A 23,149-nucleotide genomic window follows, 5' to 3' on the forward strand; every position below is an offset into this window, starting at 1 on the left:
GGTAAAGCCAGCGAAGGGGGTGGGGAGCATGGGAGGAAGGTTGGGCGGGAGGATGAGAGGGAGGGAGGGAAGTAAAGAGGGAGGGGAAAGAGGACAGAGGGAGGGAGGAAAGGAGAGAGAGAGAAAGAGAGGGAGGAAGGGAATAAGGGAGGGAGGGAGAGAGGAGAGGAAGAGCGTGAGCGCGCGCTAGCTAGCTAGCTAGCAAAGCAGAGAGACAGACAGGGACTAGGACAGACACCTAGAGAAAGAGAAGAAGCCGCGCTCTATCAGGGCTTAGCCTCCAACTTGTTTCAGTTCATTCATCCTTTTTTCCCTCTCTGCATCGGGGAAGTGACTGTGGCACTCGGTAAGAGACAGAGATGTTCCTTCTTCCCCCTCCCCCCAAGCCCTGGTCTCCTTTCCTGATAGCATCTCTCTCTTCCCAGTAAGGAGAGTCTCCTTGGATTGATCGGGAGGCGAGACATGCTCTGCAGTTGTGATGCTATCGTGGGTTCCCCAGTGGGGCTGGTGGAAGCCCAGAGGCGGCATCTGGGCTGGGAGGCGCTGGGGTAAAATCTGGTTTGAAGAAGGGGGTTTGCGATCTGGTGGTGTATGCGCGATTTGCTTCATTGTCAGTAAATTGTTGTGTTCCTCTTTGGAAGCAGGTCAGCATTGACCTTGCAAATTGCTTGGGGGGCCCAACAGCTGCTGCAGAAAGCTACAGTGTGGCCCCTAGCCAGAGCAGACAGCACTGTCATGACCCCCCAGACAGCCCTAGGCAACAAGGATGGGGTAATGGCTGGAGCTCCCTCCTTTAACTCTTTCTCTGCAGCTGTGTCTGGCTGCTGGAATTCAGAAGGAAGGAGGAGACTGTGCATCCCCTTTTCTCTCTCCCTATTGCAGTCCCCAGATGCAAGTGAGTAGAAAGTTGTAAATAACTGCTTCCTTTTAAGCAGGTGGAACCCTTCCCCCTTTCTTTTAGAGGCTCTCTCTGGGGTTGGGTCCCACTTTTACAAACTTGGGAGGCTTTTCTGGCTTCAGTGAGGGAAGTCTCCATTCCTTGCCCACCCCTAATCCCAGGTAGCTGTACTGAAAGCCTAGATCATGAATTCAGATTTAGCATATCCCTTATTGGTGGGCATCCTCTTAGGTCCAGGTGTGTCCTTGGGAGGTGGATGGAAACACCTGATGGTATGTGTAGAGATTTCTTCCCAGTAGGCTGTCCCGTGACTGTGGCTGGGGGATGGGCTGCTGGGCAGGAGAAGAGCAGGTGAAGCTAGTATTTCCATTAGGAATGGTATGAATTGGTGAAGATTGGTTCCTCAGCTTCTGCCTCCCCCTTGATTTGCTTGAAGCTATGAGAGGACCAGCTGAAACTACTGTATCACTCCTGAACTTGTAAGGGACAGAGTTACTCCATAGAGGCTTCTCTATGGAGTTAGTGACACTGTCATGCCCATGGTAATAATTTTAGGATGAATTGTAGCAATCACTAACATTCTGAGTATTTAATGTTTCTGATCTGAGCTGAGGGTTTCATGGGTATTACCTCATTGAGTTTTTATGTCAAATCTGTGAAGTTGCAGATTCTTACTATTTTTGGTTTACTGATGAGGAAACTGAGGTACAACAAGGTTAAATAGCTTGTTAAATGACAGAGTACAGCCACTTCTAGTGGGAAATGAAAGCACAGGGTACTGGATCGCCAGTACTCCTCTGCTGTCAAGTGTAGGAGCAGCAGGAATAGCTGCTCTTGGCTTTGGGGAGCAACTAGTGACCTTGTGTAAAGCAATAAGAAGTGGGAGTGGTGTGGGACCCAAGGCTTCCTCAAGGGCCCTAGAAGGCTGCTCTTGGCTAACCTACTTTCAGTTTTGGGAAGGATGCCTCGAACAACTTTACTTTTCTGTGATCACAGCTGAAACCATTCTGCATCTACCTTCAGATTATCTTTTCAAAATGGATCTGGCTGTTAATTTTTGAGAGCTTGGTTGAACATTTGTGAATTGTAGACTCTCCCAACTAGAAGACTTCCTAAAAGTCAGTAAGCTCTATTTTGCACCAAGTTCTTGAGTTTGTCCTAAGTGCCCCATTTGTTGCTTGACTGCAGTGACAGAGGGCTTATTGTTTTTTTTTTTTTTTTTGTTTTTTTTTTTTTTTTTTTTTTTTTGGTGTGTGTGTGTGTATGCTTTTGAGCAACTGTGCCAGAAATTTTATAAAACCTATGACTTCTGTTCTTGATTCTTTGGAGGTATCTGAAAGAAACTTGTTATTTCTTAATAGTTTTTTCTTCAGCTAGTTAAAGATGGTGATCATGCATTCTCCTCAAGTCTTACGTCTGACAAGACTACAAATTAAAGGGAAAAAGTTGACTTCTGGAAACTAGACTTTTTAGTTATGTCACCTTCAAACTCACATCCCAGAACTTTTTAAGAAGCTCTGATAGTATAAGTTCTGGTCCTTGAAAGAACCAGCTATCTGATATCATCTCGAATGCTGCAAACAAATACTTTTTCTTTTTCATTTCTAAAGACCAGGGGTACTTTGGGGCTAGTTGTTCTAAAACTACAAAAGATCAACATAATAGCTAGACAATGGGTTTAGGGAATAAGGGGTTCTAGAGCCAGAGATTAAGAAGAAATATTAGTAAGAAGATTTTTGACCTAGTGGTGACTTTAAGACCCATACATGATTTGGAAAATAGAAGAAAAACTGTTAGAATGATGGCTATAACTGAACAGATCCTGTATGACCAGAAAGAAAAGGAGTAAACCATGCTAGAGAAGAACATGGTTAGCAAACCTGGGTTCTACTCTTGGCTCTGGTGATTTGCCATTTACCTTGCACACATGACTTCCCCTTCAAGACTCTGAGCTTTTCCATTTACAAAATGATTTTGTGAAGTATAGCCTCCAGGGTATTTCACATTTGAAAGTCTTGGCCTAAAGTTTACAAAATCTCAAATGTGTGAAGGTTTTCAGAAGCAAACCAAGGACAGTGCTTCTCAGCCCTTAACATGTATAAATACAGTATGTCCACTGAGATAGTTTTAAAATGCTAAACCTGGTCTGAGGTGTTTTGGGGGGCTGAAACATTTGTAATATACAGACAGGTAATCCGTAAACTGTTGTTTCACTGTTGAACTGTTGATCACAGTTCAAGTAGCAAAATTCTAGTGTGGTGGTCATCAAACTATCTTCTTCAACTCAGTTGCGTATTTTTCATTGTCAGTACATTTGGTTATGTAGTTAGGCACCATGCAGAGGATAATAAAGCTGAATAAAAGAGACACATTCTCTGCTTGTTTGAGGTTTATTATTGGTGGGGAAGAAGCTGGTGATCATATAACCACATAACTATGTCATTTTAGTTAATGATGAATGATATGAAGTGTAAGTATGAGGGTGAGCTATGAGTATTTAATAAAGAACTTGGTGTTAAAGCAAAGCTTAAGGATATAACAAACTTATTATTTCCATAAAGAGGAGATATACATACAGATGCATAGGGAGCAGGATGGAGGTGGTGAAGCAGTTTTGTTGATGGACAGAGAAGGGGATAAAGAGGGAGACTGGGAAGAGGAAGAGAGGGAAAGTATGTACTGGGACCTGTGATGAGAGTTACATGTTTTTTTTTAGAAGGCATTTAACCTTTTTTTAGGAAACAGGTTGCCTGATAAAAGGGTTAGAAGTAGGGTTATTGACATAGTCTAAGCTGGATCCATTTTATATAGGGTTATTAAATGTTTACAATAATCCAAAGAAAATGTGGGAGACACAATATGGGTTAGACTTAGTATCTGCTCTCTGAGATGACAGAGTTAAATAGGGAGGAGAAGAAATATTCAGGCAATGTAAGATCTAAAGCCATAAAAGAGAGGCAAAGTTCTTCAAGGCAACAAAGACAGCTCCTGGAAGTGGATTTTGAATTGTGTGGTAGATTAGACAGAGTTTAGACAAAAGTGCTTGGGAATGACCAGTTGTACATGATGAAATAATACATGTGTGAGAAGGGTTTGGCAAATATGTGGAGAATTTGACTACAAGCAATATTGTTGTCAAGGCTAGCTTGGAATAAAGATTTATATGCAAAAGAAGTGGGGTGTCATTTGAGCAATCTGATCTGGACAGGCTGAGTGGCTTGATTTGCATGAACTCACACAGATAGTAATGCTATTGCTGAATCTCAGCATGAGCTGCTAAGTGCAATTGAAATGTGGGCTTGGAGCTTAGCAAAGAAGCCATGTGGAGACAGCAGTGTCTCCAGTGTCTCTCAATTTTTGAAATAAGAAAAGAGATCCAACTGTGCTATTTTGGTGAATGTTTATCTTTAGATTAAAAGGGAAGGAGTTAAACCCATGTGAATGCTAGAAAGGAGGAAAGCCAAGAGAGGTTTGGTCTGAGCCACTTACTATTTGGACAGATATTCTTTGAATATATATACTTTTCCTTCAGTGGAGAACACAGTGGTGAACAAAATAGGGCTGTTATTGCCAACTTGGTTTAGATGGGGAGAAAGGACTTATTTGACAAACTATTGAATGATACTGTTGTAAATTATGGTTTTGTGTGGAGTAAAAGGTACTGCTCTAAGAAGGAAGATGTGATCATCATTATTGCATTTTGCAGAAGAGTTGAGTACCAACAAATGACACTCAATTTTGTGCAAACAGTCCTTCGTGCTCTGAAGCACACAGTGCTTACTAACATTCAAGTTGGATGATGCAGATATCTGGCAGGTGATGATACTGCAACAGTAGGGAAAAGGAAAGAATACTCCCTAGGCTCTGGTCCACAGGAGCATAAACTTACTTTAAAATCAGATGGTATGTATTAGCTTAACTTATACTCTTAATTGTGCCAGCATTATCTTCAGATCCCTGGCTTTGTATGGTCAGCAATTTATAGAAAAAGTCACCTGTCAGAAAAAACAAACAAACAAACAAAAAACAAAAAACAAAAAAAAACATTTTTCTGAAGAATCGTATACTAAATATCCTCTTCCAACATGGATTTCTGATAGCCTAGTTTATAATCTATTCCTGAGCTGGATGCTGAGTTTCTTATGACAAATTACTTGTCTTGTATGAGCTTCAATTTTAACAACTGTATGATGAGGGGGGCTGGACTAGACATGAATTATTTATAAAGACTTTCTTAGCTGTAAGGTTCAATAGTGACTGCCCTGCTCTATGGAATACTTTGTTCTCACCACTTGGTGCACATGTTTAAATTTCAGCCACCTACTGAATCAACACTAAACATTTTGACAGAGTATTTTGAGACTTAGGAAGAGGCTACAGGGAAGCCTCTTTGTTGTTGTATTGTTGATATGGCAGAAACTGTGACTGTCCTGTGAGCTAAAGAAGGGACTTCCTCCTAAGATCTGGAGTAAAGTTAGATATTAGGTGCTATTTCCATTATGGGCATTTTGAAAGCAGTGAAAGTAACTGAGAGCAAAATGATGCCAGACACTGTGAAACAGAAATGAAATAGTTATTTTATTTGCTGAAATGGAATGGCCCAGGTGGTCTCTTCCTAGGGGGGAATGTTAGTTGGTAATAGAAAAACATTTTTATACTTGTATTTGAAACATAGTTTTAAAGGCATTGATGTGTGTACACGTTATGTCTCCTCACTATCCACAGAAGGAAGAATAAAAATCTCCAGGCTGTGTATTTAGAATAGTGATTTTCACTTTGAAAATGCTTTCTTGAAGGGAAAGGGTATTACATAGAATCTCTTGAAGGGAAGGGAGATGCTTGTAGACAGAATTATGTAAGTGATCATAGCATAAAATAACTTTTCAAAATAGTACAAGATGGAGCTCAGACATGGCGTGATCCTTAGCGATCATGTACAACACTGTGATCAGCAAGTGCATATGGTTAGCTGTTTTCAGTGTGAATGCTTCCAGAGAAGGCTGTTTACTACTACCTGATGATTTAATCACTAGCTGATGTTATGCAGCTGTTATTGTTAACAAGTTAGTCTTCATTTTGGTCTGAAACACATTTTCTAAATTTAACTTATTGGCGTTGCTCCATAGAGAAATGAAAATGCTAATTTCTATTTCCTTTCCTATAACAGCTATTCACACATTGAAAGATGGTTTAGTCTTCTTTGCACCTTTCCTTTATTCAGATCTTATGCCATATATTTTTGAAATTTTTGGGTATCTACTCTATCAGGCCCTTCATTTCCAGAATAACTCTTTTTTAAAAAATATACTTTGATTATTTGAGAATTTAATATATCATATATTGATCATATTCACACCAACTCTTCCTATATCAAACTTCTCTGCAGTCACTTCTCTACCATCCTAACTTTAAGTTGTTTTTCTTGCCAAAAAGTTCCTTTTGGATTGGCCAACTACCTGGGAGTGAGGCCTGCCCAGAAGCGTGGTTGCCCTACCAGGGTACTGTCATTAGAGAAAGCTGACTGCCTGTCTCCCATACCTATCAAGTGTCAATAGCTCCCCCGTTATTGGTTGGATTTTGCTCCCACCTGTCACCCTCCCTGCTGGAATTTCTCTTGTTCCTGTTTTCACAATTGCTATGACATCATATGTGTCACTGTCCTGTTGTGTCCAGAACACCTTTTCCTAATGTCATCCACATAGGTCAGATGGCTAGATCAGCATGACTCCTGATGGGTGACAGCTAATCCTGAACCCATTCCCTTATTTACTGCTTCCCAGCACTTTAATTTTAAAAGTCCTGGACAACCATCAGTCTATTTCAAGACCGTAAGGTATACCTTCATTTTTTTTTCATGATATAAAACAAAATAACCTTATTGTAGAAAATTTGGAAATTGAGTCTAAGATCCAAATCCTGAAAAAACTTGCAGTGTTTCCTTCCAGATGTGTTTCTGTGTTTACAGGACCATCCTGTCCTGTGTGTGTGTGTGTGTCTGTGTGTGTGAGTGTGTGTGTGTGTGTGTGTGTGTGCGTGTGTGTGCATATGTATGTGTTTGTGTGTCATGACTATTTTTCATTAATACCACATTCAGAGAATTTTCACTTCATTAAGTAGCTTCCAAAAATTTCAACATCTGCATAATTTTATGGCATCATTGTCTGATAGCCTTAATATTGACAGTTGACATTGTTTGCAGTTGTAACTATGCAGCCTATATCTGTATTCATATCATACATCATTGTTCTTCACATTTAATCTCTGTAAGGTCTCCAATCAAATGGTGCTGTGCAGTAGTCTTTTATTATGAGCTTATGTTTAAAAAACACAAATACAAACTCATCTTCCCCCCACCCCGCACTATGCACCTCCTTTTTTTCTTCTTTGGTTTGCATCATTGTTACTAGATTCCATACTACTCCCTTACCCTAGAAAGTACAGGATTTTTTCCCTATTTTGTTCACAATTGTATCCCATAGGAGCTAAAAATGTCTAAATGTACATAATAAATACTTTTTAAATGAATTATTAAAGTGGGTTAAAAGGTGTTGGTGGGCCTCAGGATACTAGCTTTTAAAATCACTTGATGTTCATGTGAGATCGTTGTAGGTGAGCAGTGTCCACACAGCTGTATCATTTATATTTTTGCCAACCTAACAGGCAAAATAATAGCATAACTTTAATTATTATCCTCTTTTATTATAGTGGATATGAATATTTTTATTTGGCTTGCTCTTGTGTACATTTTTTTCTGTTTATAATTTTAAAACTTTTACTCATTTTACTATATTTAGTAAATGTTAGACCATTATCACCACTGTGGAAATATTTTTGTCTATCTGCATTTTAAAAGAACTTTTACATACAATAATCTTAATTTGTACATAATTATCCATCTCTCAGTTTATAATTTCTTCTCATGAATTGTGTTGCAGTTATTCATTCAAAATTTAATAAGTGCTTGAATAGATTTTGTTTAGTTTTCATTGCTTCTGAAATTTATGTTGTTGTGTGGTATGAGGTAATTTTCTAAACTGTTTTCCTCTTCATTTGTTTCACAGCAGCAAATACTGAATAATTCATTCTTTTCCACTGTTGTGTAACATAGCTAAATTTTTATATATAGTAGTTCTTTGGGGTAATTTATCTACTTTCCATTTCTGTGGTCTGCTTCTTGTCCTAGTTATAAAGTTTAAATAATATTAAAATATTAACTAAATATTATTTAAACTTTATAGCTTTTAAATAATTTCAATCACCTCAGCTCTTTGTTCAAATGTATTATAAACTCATGAGTGACAAGTTTATCTTTTTATATTTTGAAGATCAAAAAGTGTATTAAAAAAACTCAAAAGCTTTTCTTTCTTTTTTTCTTTCTTTTTCTTTTTTTTTATATACAGGGTCTCTATGTAGCACTATCTGTACTGGAACTGCATTTATTTGGTACGTTTCTTACAACTGATGGATGTATATGTTATTCCTAACTAAAATTCATAGTAGGCATTTGTGGTCTTTATTTCATGCAGCTAAATGTGAGAATAAGCATGCATAATGTCATATAGTCACCACTCTATTATTTTCCTGAATAGCTTTCTAGCCACAAAAGTTCCCTGTGACTTATGTATTCACCCCTCTCACCCACCTGAAGCTGTACTCATCTTTTGTTTTTATTTCTTTTTTTTGAGATTATAATTCTATCATTTCCCCTTTCCTCCTCTAAAATCTCCCATACATTTCTTTCTTTCTCTGTTTCAAATGCATGGCCACTTTTCATTAATTTTTGTTATGCTTACACATCCATCCATCCATCCATCCACCCACCCATATATATATTTATATTCTTAAAATCATATGTCCAACCTACTCAGTCAGTGTAATACTGTTAGGTGTTTTTAGGGATTTTTGTTTTTATTAGTACATATTGTACAAAATGAGCTTCATTTTTGGCATGTTACCTTCTTTTGTCCTCTTCCCTCTTTCAGCTGAACAACTCATTCTTCCTAAATAATTCCCATTTTACTTTCATGTTGTTGTTTTTATTCTGCATATTAGAGAAAATATGACAGGAGGCATTTGTCATTTTATTCCCTGTGTACCTTTGACTTTTTCAGAGTGGCTTTTTTTCACTTGTCAGACTGGATTTAAGGATCATCAGTGCCTTTTAATGGATTGGCAGCTCATTTATTTCTCTTTATTAAATAGTAATATTCTACATCATTGGGATATTATAGAATTTTTAAAAAACTCTTCATTTATAGAAAGACATTTTTGTAGTTCTCATGTTTTCACAGTTAAGAACAAAGCTGTCATTAACATTTATGTTTCAGGTTTTTAACTCATTGGGTGAATTGCAAGGAGTTCAACTGCTAGTTTACATGGTAAGATTGACAGTCTTCTAAGGTGGCTGGCTAATATGACATTCCTGACAGAAGCAGCTGTTGCTCTCTATCTTTGCTAGCATTTGGTATTGTCAGCATCTTGACTACAGCCATTCTGATAGATGTTTAGTATTATTTCAGTGTTTGGCTTCACAAGCTCATAATGACATGACAACTAAAATCTTTTCATAGATTTATCTGTCATTGGTAATAGTTTTATTGATGTGTCTATTTAGTTCTTTTGTCCCTTTTATAAAGACAGTATCTCTCTATGTACCTTCAATTTACAGGGTATTTGGTCCCATTGTGAATTCTGGGATTGTGAACAGTACAAACCTGTTTCTTGTTTGGTGTGGTTCAGCTCTACCATAGAACTTTAATCCAATAAATTTCTGTTTATTGTAAATAGGTGATTAGTGTGTGGCTCAGTCCTAGCACACACCTTTAATTCAAGAGCTTTCTGTATAAAGGATTAAATAAAGTTTATCCTAGGTCAAGAGATGAAGCAAGAAACCAGCTGACAGGGAGTAAATAGAAAGTAGGGGCATTGAGTTGAAAGATATTTAATGATCAGTCTCCATGTGGATTCCCTAGTAAGAGGAGGAGGGACTGTCTCTGACATGGACTTTGTTGTTCCTTCTTTGATCACTTTCCCTTGACAGGGTGGCCTTGCCAGGCCACATAAGAAGAGGATGCAGGCAGTCCTACTGAGAAGTGATAGGCTGGGGTTAGATGGAAGGGGAGGAGGGCTCCCCCTTTCTTTTGATTAGAGGAGGAAGATGGGGAAGAGAGAGGAAGGGTGGGACCAGGAAGAGATGAGGGAGGGGACTAAAATCAAGATATAAAGTGAAGAAATTGTGAAAAAGAAAAGGGAAAATGTGTAGAGAGAAGGGTCTTTTGGATTTTTCCTTCTGGTACGTGAGCTGAGTAGAAAGGCTTTTTCCTTCTGAGTAGCAAAGTTTTTTTCCTTTTCAGCTCAATAGAAAGGTCATCTGGATGCTTTTTCTGCCTCTCTGAGGTGTGGGTTTTCACCCCACTATCTGGTTCCTCAGTCTTTATTGGTAAAATTGAATGATTGGTATTTTGCTTAAAAAAAATAAAAACACCCTTAGAACTCTCTATGCAAGCCAAGCTGTAGAGCCCTCAGTGGCCTCAAACTATGTATATCTAGTCCACACTAACTCTGATCTTGCAATGTTTTGGCCATTTTAAACTGAGCTATTTTATTCTAATTGTTGAATTTTAAGAACTTGTTTACAATTTGAATATAAGACATTTAATAGACCTGCACTTTCATATTCTCAGTCTGTGGCTTGGGTTTTCTTCATCTCAGTAGTCACATTTTGTAGTTCATTTAGGCCCATACTTATGTGAAGTAGGTTCCTATCCTTCAACACTGTGTACTAGGAATTTTTGTAGTTTTGCATGTTAGTCTATGTTCCAATTTGAACCAATTTTTATGAAGGGTATAAATTTGTTTAGATTTTAAAAATTACTTAAAAATATGACAGTTCAGTGTCCAAGTATGCTCCATAGTAATGGGAACAGGGACTGCTTCTGACATGAACTGATTGGCCTGCTCTTTGATCACTTCCCCCTGAGGGGGGAGCAGCCTTACCAGGCCACAGAGGAAGACAATGCAGCTACTCCTGATGAGATTTTATAGGCTAGGATCAGAAAAAAGGAGAAGACCTCCCCTATCAGTGGACTTGGGGAGGGGAGTGTGGGGAAAAGGAGGAGAAAAGGAGGGATTGGGAGGGGAGGAGGGAGGGAACTAGCCGTGGGGGGGGATACAAAGTAAATAAAGTATAATTAAAAATGAAAAAAAATATGTGTTTAATAATAATTAGTGAAAAAAGAGCCCGTGAATTTGAAGGAGAGTGGGTAGAGGTATATGAGAAGGTTTGGAGGAGGAACAGAAAAGAAGAAATGTTGTGATTAAATTATTATTTCAAAAATAACAATAAAGAGGAAAGACAAAGAACAATATCTTTATGATAGCAGCATATATGTAATGATGTTGAAATGGTTCCTCCTTAATATGATTTAACAGAGTATGAGGGAGAGAAGTAGAAACTTTAAAAGTTGCTTCATTTTATGTTTTATCAACTACTACCTTTGCAAAAAAAATAAGCATATATATGAAAATATATTCATTAATGTGTTTGTGTGCATGTATGTACATTTGTGTGTGTGTATGAGTGTGTGTGGGTATACACATGCCACAGTGCCTACATGTGGAGATCAGAAGGAAACTTTCAGGACCTTGTTACTTTCTTATGCAAGGTGGGTCCTGGATGTTGAACTCAGGTCAACAGTCTTGATGACAAGTGCCACGGGGACATCTCACTGTCATCGCCATTATTGTCTTTTATTATTGCTGTTGTTATTATTTTATTAATAATGTAGGTAATACTGTCTTTAAATTTTTCATTGTTTGTATATTAGAAAGCAATTGTCTATTTGTATTAACCTTACATCTTAATTTGGCAGTCTTTCTAGTGAATATGTAGTTGTATTTCCTTGTTTCCTTATGATTAGCTTTTGAATATCCTTTCTTGTGTTTCTCAGCCACCTGACTACTTTTTGGGAAAAATGTCCATTTAAATAGTTTGCATATTAATGTTTGGAATAGTTATATTATTATTGTACACATACACACATACAAAAGTGCTTATGTGACAAACCCTTTAAAAGATACATTATTTAAGAATATTTTCCACTTCTGTGACTTGTAATTTCATTCTCTTAATGTGTTTTATATTATGATGATTACATTTTGGGTTTTAAGAAGTTTATGCCTTACATGATGGTCCCCTTGGCTGTTGTCTACTCTCAGTCCTGGAGTATGTACAATGAACTTTTTTATAATGAACTCTGGCTATCTTCACTATAAAAAGTCTTTGCATCAGTTTAAAAATGACTTTGTTCATTTTGTTGTAGAATTTTATAGTATTACTTTTTAAGTCTTTGATTTAGGTTTAGACAGATTATCAATTTATTTGTTGATGGACACTTGGGTTGATTCCATTTTTTGTTTAATGTGAGTTCTGTTACAGGGACGCAGTACAAGTTTTATTTATTTATTTTTTATATTAGTTAGTTTATTCACTTTGTATCCCAGCTATAGCCTCCTCCCTCATTCCCTACCTATCTCACTCTCCCTCCCTCCTCTCCTCCCATGCCCCATTCCAAGTCCACTGACACAGTATAAGTTTTGACATACTAGTTTAATTTACTTTATATATTTGCATAGTGGTGTTCTACATGGATCATGAGGCAGTTATATTTTTCAGCCTTATTTTTCTAAATGTGTAGTCCAGCCTGGCCTCAAACTCATGATTCTCTGCTTTTCCTTCCTTAAGCAAATTCTACTGGTGTGTGCCACCACAACTGGCCTATTTTTCAGGCTTTAAGGAATCTCTATGCTACTTTCTGTAGTAGTTATACCAGTTAGCATTCCCACCAACAACATATAAGGACTGAGATGAAATCTTTTCATGGTTTTCAGTTGCATCTTTCTGAAAATTAGTGATATCAAACATTTATCTACACACTTGTTGACCATTATTTAGAGATGCCTTTTCAAGTTCTTTGCCCAATTTAAATCAGACTCTTGATATTTTTGCAACTGAGTTAATTTGATTCCTCATATATTGTATAGTAACATCATATTACATGCTGTTTACCATTTTGTAAATTATTTATTCACTGAACAGATTTGTTGTGTAACTTTTATTAAGAGAGAATATAATTTTGTCTCTTCTTAACTTAGTAACCCATGCTTTTGAGATTATGTTAAAAGCCATTGCACAAAATAACTCCATAGCATTCTTTCACTGTGCTTTCTGTAGAGGTTGTATAGCTGTGGCTATTACATCTTCATACTCAATGCACTTGGAGTTTATTTTTTTTTTTTCATGGTGAGAGGTCAAGATCCCTGTGTTTTAGATTATCTGGTACTTGATTGCTACCCATTGTGTCACTCTAAGAAGTGAGATCTAGCTGAAAGCACCTGCATCATTGAAAGTACTGCTCTCAGAGAGGATTATGGTCTTTTTCATGGGGACACTGGCTAGTTACAGGAGAATGGGTTATAATAAAAAGAGCAAGCCTGATATGTCTTGTTTCTCTCCTAACTCTGCACCTGCCATGGTAATGCCATCAGCATGAAGCCCTCAGCAATGCCTATTTAGTTAGGCTCCCTAATCTCAAACTTGCAGCCTCTAAGACTTATCTATTTTAAAGTTGTCTTCTGAAGTTTCAGGAATGACATTTTGTTACAGAAATATAAAGTGGAATTAAAACAGAAAATTGTCACTGAGAATCAAGTAATTGCTTTAACTATCTGAGAATATGGAAGCTCTTTTGGAATTGGGTAATTATCAGTGATTCAAGTTGTTCAAAGGAGCTGGTTAGCAAAAGTATAGAGTGCTGTAAACAACATTACACATAATTTTCATGAAGGCACATAGGATGCAGAGTTCAGGGAATTTAGTCAGATACAAATGAGGACCCTCTTAGAATTGGTGTAAAGGCTATCTTTGTAATTGTTGCGAATAACTTTAGTAGGCTATGGCATTACCTTAGAGTTTCATCCACCTTTGTAATTGTTGCAAAGAACTTTAGAGAGCTGTGGCCTTACCTTAGAGTTTTATCCACCTTTGTAATTGTTGCAAAGAACTTTAGAGAGCTGTGGCCTTACCTTAGAGTTTTGTAGAACATTAAGTTTCGAAGTGATGACTAGCATATTTGAAAACAGAAATGTCTAAACAAGCTATATAAAAAGATTTTGTAGGTGCTTTAGACAACATTCAGCATGATTTCAGATCTAAAGGAAACAGAGCATAAAGACTTAAGAGAATTGTAGCTTGACCAGGGAATGCATTAGGATATAGTGTGCAAGTGTGTGGCCCAGAAACTGCTTGTTAAAGACATTACAATACTTAAAAAGCCAAATGCTGTCCATGAAGACACTGGGCTGAAATGCACCTCAGAAATCTGTGAGGCATGTCCAAAGTCTAGAAAAGACAGAATTATATTAAGGAACACGTTTTCTATGATTTAACTGATAGCTAGTTTCTCTGAACTCATTCAGTGAATCCCAATGACAGTAGCAGAGGCAGAAGAGACTAGTAGAAGGTGATTAGGATATTTGGGATGCTTCCCTGGAAGATAAAATACTAATATATTCCTCACAGGAGCCAAATTAGCAAGGTTGGCATCAGAATCTCTCTAACTTTCTAATGGTCTCACTATTTGGCCTTCTCTTCATGCATTCCATCGTAGAGGAGTGTTTCACCAGAGGCTAACTAAATAAGTAGGGCTTCTGAGTATTTGGTTTTCAGCTTCCAAAACTATGAGTTAAATAACACTCTTTTTAATTTATAAGCCATTCAGCCTCAGGTATTTTGTTGTAGCAAGAAATCTGAAAATCTGACTTATGTAGGAGTTGAACTTCATTCTTTCAAATCTCAATATTTGGTTGTAATAGTACCCACTAATGTTTCTCCATCTCTGTTTTTTTTTTTTTTTTTTTTTGTTGTTGTTGTTGTCTTTTGTCTTTTGGTTTTCTTGGACCTTTGTTTTTAAAAAGTCAGTTTTCTGTAGATGCATGAATTTATTTCTGCCTTGTGTATTATGTTCTGTTGGGTTACATTTCTGTTTTTTTATATATATTTTTTTAATTTTATTTTTCTTTTCAGTTACATTTTGTTAACTTTGTGTCCCGGCTGTATCCCGCTCCCTCATTCCCTCCCCAACCCCACACTCCCTCCCTGGTCTCCTGCCTGCCCCTTTCCAAGTCCACTGATGGGGAGGACCTCCTCCCCTTTCATTTTACCCTGTCTTATCAGGTATCTTCAGGGCTGGCTGCAAAGTCCTCCTCTGTGGCCTAACAGGACCGCTCCTCCCCTGGGGGGGGTGTCAAAGAGCCTGCCCTTGAGATCCTGTTAGAAATAGTCCTTGTTCCCCTTACTTTGGAAAACTACTTGGTTACTGAGCTACCACGGGCCACATCCGAGCAGAAGTTCTAGGTTATATCCATAGATGGTCGTTGGTTGAGTATCAGTCTCAGAAAAGACCCTGTGCCCGGATATATTTGGTCCTTGTAGGAGTCTACCACAAAAGGCATCTGAAAGACTCTACCTATCAGTGTTTCAAAGCAGACACTAAGACTCATAACCAAACCCTTGGCAGAGTGCAGGGAATCATATGAAAGAAGGGGAGTTAGTATGATATGGAAAGAATAGGAGCTCTAAATTTCTGTTTTAAGTCAGTATTATGTTGTTCATATTGCTAAAGCTCAAAAGTACAACTTGAGGAGCTGGAGAGATGGCTCAGTGGTTAAGAGCACTGCCTGTTCCTACAGAAGATGCGATTTCAATTCCCAGGACCCACATGGGATCTCACAACTGTTTGTAACTCTAGTTCCAGGGAACTCAACACCCTTACACAAATATTCAGGCAAAACACCAATTCTCATAAAATTAAAATAAGTACTTTTTAAAAACATAGAAAAAGTCCAACTTGAAGTCAGATAGTGTGGTGCTTCAGCTTTGTGCTTTTGGTTCAAGAATGCTTTGACTATTTGTGTTCTCCGTAGAGTTATTTCCTGGTACATTATTTTTCAGTTTAGTGATGCCATGTTTTCCTGATTTGCCCTTGATAAGGCCTGTGTGATGAAGAATTAGATGCTCATATCAGTCTTTTCATACTGACATTGTCTGAGAACGCCTCCCAACAATAAATCTGTCCAGGAATTCTGAGTATGTTGTATAGTTTGTAAGCCCATAACTACTGCAGCTAGTGGAACACTAGGGGGCACCCTAAGTACAGGACCACTGAGACCCATGCCATACCAGGCTGGGTTCTAAGATCTTAGCTGCTAAGTCCTGACTGGCTGTAGGCTATTTAGAGACTAGGGTCGGTATTGTTGCCTGGCCAAAATTTGAGCTGGATCTCAAGTCTCTCTTGCAGCAGTTATGGGTTCCTGTGTAGCACCATAAGGTGTTTAGAGGCTCAGGCTTTGTGTACTGACCTGGGCTTAGTAACTGTCAAATGGTGCTCAAGGTTTCATTTCCTGTGGTGTGCCCATTGTTGGGAATTATGGCTAAATATTGTGTTTAGCTTCTTTTTTTTTATCTTAACTATCCAGCTTATGCTGCTTGGATTTGGTTTAATGGTGATGTAGGTAATATGAGATGGTTTTATTCTCTTTAGCACACCGTTTCTTAGTACTGTATTATGACCAGATACTCTTACCTGATTGTTTTCAGAGTTTATGAAAATATGTTTATGTATGTATAGTTGTTGAAAATAATGTTTGGTGGGAGGGAGTAGTCAACAGAGAGTTTAGACTACCATCTTGCTCTGTTTCTTCTCAAGTATTGCATGCATTCTGATACCATCATAAGTGATATTAAAGATCTCAACTTATGTTTATCATTAGAGTATAAATTGATTTACATTTTGTGAACTGACTGTGTTTTACGAAACACACTTTTTTGCTTTACTGCCTTTTTATGTTCTTACCAGTTTCTATATAGATGATTAGGCTGCCCAGCAACAAAAATAGTTTTATTTATTTTTTTCTAGTTTGTATTTATCTGTCTTATTATGTATATGTATATGTATGTATGTATATGTATTTTTTTTTTTGCTTTCTCAATCTCTCTCTACATCTATCTCCATCTATCTGGCTATCCATCCGTCTATCTTATGCTCTACTGTATTGTAGCTGGATAGGATGTCTATTATATTAGGCTGTTTACTAAACAGATCTTATTGCAAAACCTTTAGCATTTTCTAATTAGCTGTGATGCCAACTTGAGAATTTTTTACTTGCAATGTCTGAATTTGTGGAAGGTACCTTCTAGTCATTGTTTGCTAGGGGATTTGGTTATGAGCATGTTACAGTTTTATAGATGTTATTTCTGTATTTCTTGATCTACTACTATAGGGACAGCAATTGATTTTCAAGTGCCGAATAATCACTTTTGTATTCTCTGGCAAAATTCTGCTAAGATATATGATGTTTAGTTATATTTCTGAGATCTGTTGATTACTACGTTGTTGGGAGCTTTGGTATACATGTTTACTAGGTATGTTGAACTTTTTATATAATATATTTTTAGTTACAGTAAGAGTTACTTTGGCCTTATAAACTGAGCTGGAAATGTTCCTATTTCGATTTTGTACAAAAATTTGCATGCGAAGACTTGATATTATTTCTTCTTTAAAACTTCACATAATTCATCACTCAAGTCAAGAGTTTAAACCTCAGAGATAAGTGTGTTTTGTTTAATGGATAAAGTATTGTCCAGTTTATTTATTTCTTCTTGAGCTAGAGTTGACAGTTTATAAGAGATTTCTTCATAGGATTTTCTCATTACCCTCGTATATTTGGAACATGTAGTCCCATACTTAATTCTATTTCTAATAGTGGTTGCTTTTATTTAAGTTGCTTTAGTCTGGTAATATTGACGATTTGGATTCATTCTTAAAGTTTAATTCTTGTTAGTTGTATGCTTTCATTTAATCTATAGACAGCTATTATTCTATTCTTTAAAATTCTTATATTGATGAATTATTTCTTTCCTTATCTTTTTTGTCTAGAATATACACTATTGCTTAGGGTCATAAGAATGGGGAATTCTATCTTATTCTTGCATTGAGTGACAGTATTTTTTTATTGGTAAACATTATTTTTATTTTTATTAATTACAGTTTATTCATTTTTAATTTCCCCTGTAGCTCCCTCCTTCCTCCCCTCCCAATCCTCCCCTCCCTCCCCTTCTCCACCCATGCCCCTCCCCAAGTCCACTGATAGGGGAGGTCCTCCTCTCCTTCCTTCTGACCCTAGTCTATCATGTTTCATCACAACTGGCTGCATTGTCTTCTTCTGTGGCCTGGTAAGGCTGCTTCCCGCTCAGAGGGGTGATTAAAGAGCAGCCCAATCAGTTCATGGAGTGACAATATTTTTAATGTGTTCCATAGGTATAGGATTCGCTGTAACTTTTTGGTAGTTCTCATTCATCAAATGAAGAAAGTTTTACTATATTTGTAATTGCTAAAATTTATTTTCATAGCTAAAAGAATCTAGTTGCATGGCTTTTCAACTATTGAGATACTTATGTGCTTATTTTCTTATACCATATGCATACATTTTAGTAATTGCCATGTATTCAATGCCTTGCTTCTCATTATTTTTTCAGAATTAAAAATCATTTTGCTAGATTATTTAATATTGAACTATTTCTTATTTTTCACCCAATATATTTGATCTTGGATTATATATGGCTAGATTTATCTTTTTCTTCTACAAACTGTATTTGTGTTCATATATTAATTGGCTTTGGCTTTGCATTGCTACAATGAAATATCTGACATGAGTTATATGTGAAGCAGAAATAAGTTGATTTAGTCCACAGCTTTGAAGATTTACTCTAGCATGCAGCAAAGGGTCAGTAATGAAAATCCCTTGATATATCAGCTCATGTGAAATGGTGGGTAACAGTCAGATGACTGTATGTAGAAGTCTTTTTTTTTTTTTTTTTTGAGACAGGACATCTTACTGACTAAACCTGGAACCAAGTAATTTGGTCGTACTGACTGGTCAACTAGACCCAAAGATTCTCCTTGTCTATACCTTCCTAACACTGAGATTTTAGGCACATGCTCAGTGCATGTTTTTATAATGTAAGAACTGGGATTAGAACTCAAGTTTCTATTCCTGCTTGTATGGCAAGTGCTTTATCTACTGAGCCATTTCTCTTCCAAGAGTTGTTTTGTTTTGTTTGTTTAGATTTTATTATTTTATTTTATGTATATGGGTGTTTATTTGCATGCATATGTCTGTGTAACATGTACATGCCTGCTGACCATAAAGGCCAGAAAAAGGTGTTAAATCCTCTGAGACTGGAGTTATAGATCATTGTGAGATACTATGGGGGTGCTAGGAATTGAACACTGGTCCTCTGAATGAACAGCCAGTGATTTTAACTGCTGAGTCCTTTCTCTAGCTCTCATTCTACCTTGAAGCCTTTCTTTTTTAAGACAGGGCTTGTCTGTATCGTTGGCTGTCTTGGAGCTCCAACTGTAGAAACAGCTGGCTTCTGCCTCCCAAGTACTAGGATTAAATGTGTACATCTGGCTTAGATGCTTTTAGTAATATAACTTTGATGATTTTTTTTCTTTCCAAGTTTCTTGGAATTAAATAGCTCTTTGTTTTTCATGTTATAGGCTTCCTCCTGCTACATCCTGTGTTTTTGTTTTTTTATTTCCTTATGTGTTCTTATGTGTAATATCCTCTGAATGGAGGCAGGTTTTTAAGGGTCAAGAAGCTAAGGAAACTTACCATGCTCAGAAATGTTATGAAAGCAATAAACAATGTTTTGGGAGCACAAACCCTCTGATTTTCCTGTGAGACACTGAGCTCCATAGCCGCAGCTTTTATGACTCTCCATTCATATAAGGGTAGGTTTTCCAGAGATGCAGCTCCTTTTGAGTCAGCCATGCTGTTGAAATACCTCTTATCCCTGCTCCTATAAATAAATAAATTGATGTTTCACTAAGCTACACTCTGGTAAAATAGTGTCAGTCATTAGTGCTATATTCATTAGTATTTTTGTCAACTTGATACAAGCTAAGGTCTTTGAGAAAAGGGCCCTTCAACCTAGAGAACTCCATTTGATTTCCCTGTAGACAAGATTGCGGAGAGGGGGGGTTCTTGGTTGTTGATTGATATGCAAGAGTCCAGACTGTGTGGGCAGTGCCACCCTTAGGTAGATGGTCTTGGCTTATATAATGAAGCATGCTTATCAAGCCAGTAAGCAGCTTTCCTTCATGGCCTCTGCTTTAGTTCCTGCCTCCAGATTCCTGCCTTGATTTCTGAGTTCCTTCATGATGCACTGCAGGGTCTAAGCTGAAATAAACCCTTTGTTCCTAAGTTTTTTTTTGTTTGTTTGTTTGTTTGTTTGGCCAGATTGTTTTATGACACAAACAGAGACCAAAATAGAAAAAGTGCACTCTGTTCGGTAGACATTTGTTTGTGCTTTCTCAGGAAAGGTTATACAGCACAATACGATTGAAGTATTAAATACTGACTAAAATTATTAGAATTGCCATTAACTGGCAAGGTTGGGCTTTGAAATATCTCTAGATACTTTCTCTTGATTCAAAACGATTCAAAATATATGTATTGTGTAAATATCATCTTCAGATAAACCGAATTTCTTCCATTCTTGATGATCAGGTTTGAGGTATCTTAAATACTCTTTCATTGTTGTTTGTTTCATTTTTCAGTGCAATACTAGCTTGAAATAAGCAAATTCAATCAGCTGTTGTTAACTATAGATGGTTCAAGATTTCTGTTGATAATTTTATCTATATTTCCTTGTTGTTATCTGCTTTTTAAAAAATGTATTCACTTTACATCCCACTTGTAGATCCTTCCCTCCTCTCTGGTCCTACACTCCTTCCCTCTTTCCTTATCCATTATCCTCTATTCCTCAGAAAAGGGGAGCTCTCCCTCCCCACCCACCCCAGGTCATTAAGTCACACCAGAACTGAGCTAGTCCTCTTTCACTAAGGCCTGGTGAGGAAGTCCTGACAGGGGAGAGTGATAAAAAAGCAGGTAACAGAGTCCATTTCAGAGTCAGCCCAGGTTCTCCTTATTATGGAACCCACATGAACCCTGAGCTGCCCATGGGCTACATCTGTTTAGGGAGCCTAGGTCCAGTCTATGTCTGGTCCTTGGTTGGTGCTTCAGTCTCCACAAGACCCTCTGGGCCCTGGTTAGTTGGATCTGTTGGTTTTCTTGTGGTGTTCCTGTCACCTTTAGGTCCTTCTATTCTTCCCTCCACTTTTCCACGAGGCTCCCTACACTTTGCCCAATGCTTCTTGGCTGTGAGTCTCAGCATCATTTTTGTTCAGTTGCTGAGTGGAGCCTCTCAGAGGACAGCTATGCCAAGTACCCATTTGCAAGCATAACAAAGTATCATTAATAGTGTCAGGGGTTGATTCTCTCCTATGAAGTGGGTCTAAAGCTGGGCCAGGCATGGATTGTATGTTAGAAAAATGTGCGCCTGTGAAGGTTACATGATGGGTTCGCAAATCACACCACGAGACTCCCACATGGGAGGTTTATTAGGGGAAGGGAAAGGGGGTCACAGAGAGACAAGGCAGAAGAGAAAGAGAGAGAGGAGGGGCTCCAGGAGTTCTCTTATAAGGTGACCCAGAGCATGCTCAGATAGTTCTAGGTAATCAGCAGGTGGTCTTCTTGGTGGCTTCACAAATGCCTGATAACAGGTTTGTCAGGTCCCTGGAAGCTGGAGGTAGAGATGCCTGCTTACTGATCCCAACATTCCTCCCTTTTTGTTTTGCTTAAAAGTGAGGAGTCAGGAAAGGGGTGATGGTGGGGGAAGGGCACAGGGACAACTTTTGCTCTTCAAGCTACTTCCTGCTGATTAGGGGCGTTGTTATTCTCGGGGTACAGCTGGTCCCCACCTATCGGGGTCATAGTCATCTGGCTCTGTGGGCAGAGGTTGATAATCCTGTAAGAGTAACTGATTAATGGTTTGGTTAGAGATTTTTTGCATTTGTTGTTGGAAGAATATAGAGAGGAAATTAATTAAGCAAGGTGCAAAAAGCAAAAGCAGAAAGACTAGCACGAGAGATGAGACAAGGGGTAGAATCCATTTCCATATGGGATTCTGAAAGACCCAAGAGCTAGAGGCCTCCAACTCTTCCTTTCATTTTTGTAAATCTGTCTGGAGTTGTTGGATTTTGTCCTTTACTATACTCGACTGGTTGACATAAAAACAGCATTCCTCCTGGAGGAAGAGGCAAAGGCCACCTTCTTTAGCTGTGAGGAGATCCAATCCACATCGGTTTTGAAATACTACTGCTGCCAGCAAGTTAATCTGTCCTTGGAGGGTTAGTATTGTCTGAGCCACTTTTTGAAGGTCCTGGATGAACTGGGAAGAAAGCTGATAATACAAAGTTAGTGAGGTGGTCCCTAGAGCTGCCATGATTCCTACAGCAGCCAGCAGGGGAAGGATTTGAATTGTCCTCTTCTGCTGGGCAGCTTTTGAGTCCACAGCTGGGATTGGTAGGGGCTCTCTTTCGTTTATCACCCCCAGCTCAGGGAAGAGGAGTACCAGAGCTCAAACTCCTGAGCAGCGGGCAGGCAGACGATGGTAGACCTGAGTGCCACAAAGAATCTAGATATTATTAACAGTAGGGCATTGGGGATGAGATGAGGTTTTTCAAGGATTACAGTTTTATTACAGTCTAAGGAAATTAGCATTACTACAGAATGTGTTCCAGATGCCTTGAAACAGCTTGCCACGCCAAAGAGGGTGATATGAGAAAGGTAGGGGGTTGTGGCAACCTCAGAGTCAGGGCAGTTAGTAAATGGTGAAGTAAGGTTACTTGACAGAGTCACTGCAGAGGCTGTCAGAGGTACCTCTGATTTGGTCCCCTGTGGTACACACAGCCAGCAAGCTTTAAAATGGCCCAGTTGGGTCATATTAAGGAGCTTGTAGGCTGAGGTCAGAGTATGAAGTAGGAGATGAAATAACAGGTTTGTGTTATTCATGAGAGGGGATGTTAGAGAGGTAATGACCTTAGAGGAGTGTCTAATTATCTTTTCTACTTCTCCCATTACTAGATTTTGGGTAATTGGGACATATTTTCTCTGCATATGGATAGTACTTATCGGTAGATCAGGTGTGTAGCGGTGGTAGAGTTTTCCAATGACTCCTGCTTCCCATCTGGCATTCCACGCGTCTTGGATGTATAAGTAGAGGGTCTTTTTATACAGGTAAAGGAGCTTCTTCTGTGCTGGTGAGTGCATTTGGCAAGACCAGTA

The 23,149-nt window shown here is 38.2% G+C and overlaps 1 protein-coding gene across 2 annotated transcripts in view; it reads left to right on the top strand.

Moving 5' to 3' along the window:
* Window positions 1-205: 205 nt before the first annotated feature.
* Window positions 206-23,149, top strand: part of Gabra3 (gamma-aminobutyric acid type A receptor subunit alpha3) — a 305,868-nt gene continuing 282,924 nt past the window's right edge. Inside the window, exons 1-2 of one of the 2 annotated variants that reach the window (XM_055608771.1) lie at window positions 285-346; window positions 8,299-8,341. The gene's annotated coding sequence lies outside the window, so the exon portion shown is untranslated. Of the gene's footprint in view, window positions 347-8,298; window positions 8,342-23,149 lie in introns of both variants that reach the window. The other variant, XM_055608773.1, reaches the window with a different exon arrangement.

This window comes from Psammomys obesus, unplaced genomic scaffold (genome assembly GCF_907164565.1).
Source record: "Psammomys obesus unplaced genomic scaffold, mPsaObe1.curated_primary_1811, whole genome shotgun sequence".
NCBI classification, from domain to species: domain Eukaryota; kingdom Metazoa; phylum Chordata; class Mammalia; order Rodentia; family Muridae; genus Psammomys; species Psammomys obesus.